Genomic DNA, 829 nt, shown 5'->3' on the forward strand with positions numbered 1-829 from the left:
TGAACTTAAGGAATTGACGGAAGGGCACCACCAGGAGTGGAGCCTGCGGCTTAATTTGACTCAACACGGGAAACCTCACCAGGCCCGGACACCGGAAAGATTGACAGATTGAGAGCTCTTTCTTGATTCGGTGGGTGGTGGTGCATGGCCGTTCTTAGTTGGTGGAGCGATCTGTCTGGTTAATTCCGATAACGAACGAGACTCTGTCCTGCTAACTAGGCGGGTAAACCCGGGTCGGCGTGTGCGCGGCGCTGGCGGTTTCGGCCGTCAGTGTTCGCGTACCCGTCGGCTCGGCCCGGTATCCCCGAACGCGTTCGCCCGTCGTCCACGGCGGTCGTCGGGCGCGGCCGCGCCATCCGCGTCCCGGCGTTCGGCGGGCGTATGTCGGCCGGGGGGCAACCTCCGGTCGGCCTGCGTCCGTCGTGCGTCGGGCTCCGTGGTGAAGCGCGCCGTGTTCGCGGCCGTCGCCGGCGGATCACGATACGTTACTAGGGCTACCGCCGGCTCCCAGGAGCTTAAACTCTTCTTAGAGGGACAGGCGGCGGACGAACATAGCCGCACGAGACTGAGCGATAACAGGTCTGTGATGCCCTTAGATGTTCTGGGCCGCACGCGCGCTACACTGAAGGAATCAGCGTGTTTAACAATCCTGGGCCGACAGGCTTCCGGGTAACCCGCTGAACCTCCTTCGTGCTTAGGGATCGTGGCTTGCAATTTTTCCACGTGAACGAGGAATTCCCAGTAAGCGCGAGTCATCAGCTCGCGTTGATTACGTCCCTGCCCTTTGTACACACCGCCCGTCGCTACTACCGATTGAACGGTCGCATTG

The sequence above is a fragment of the Acyrthosiphon pisum genome, unplaced genomic scaffold, assembly GCF_005508785.2.
Source record: "Acyrthosiphon pisum isolate AL4f unplaced genomic scaffold, pea_aphid_22Mar2018_4r6ur Scaffold_97;HRSCAF=465, whole genome shotgun sequence".
NCBI lineage: Eukaryota > Metazoa > Arthropoda > Insecta > Hemiptera > Aphididae > Acyrthosiphon > Acyrthosiphon pisum.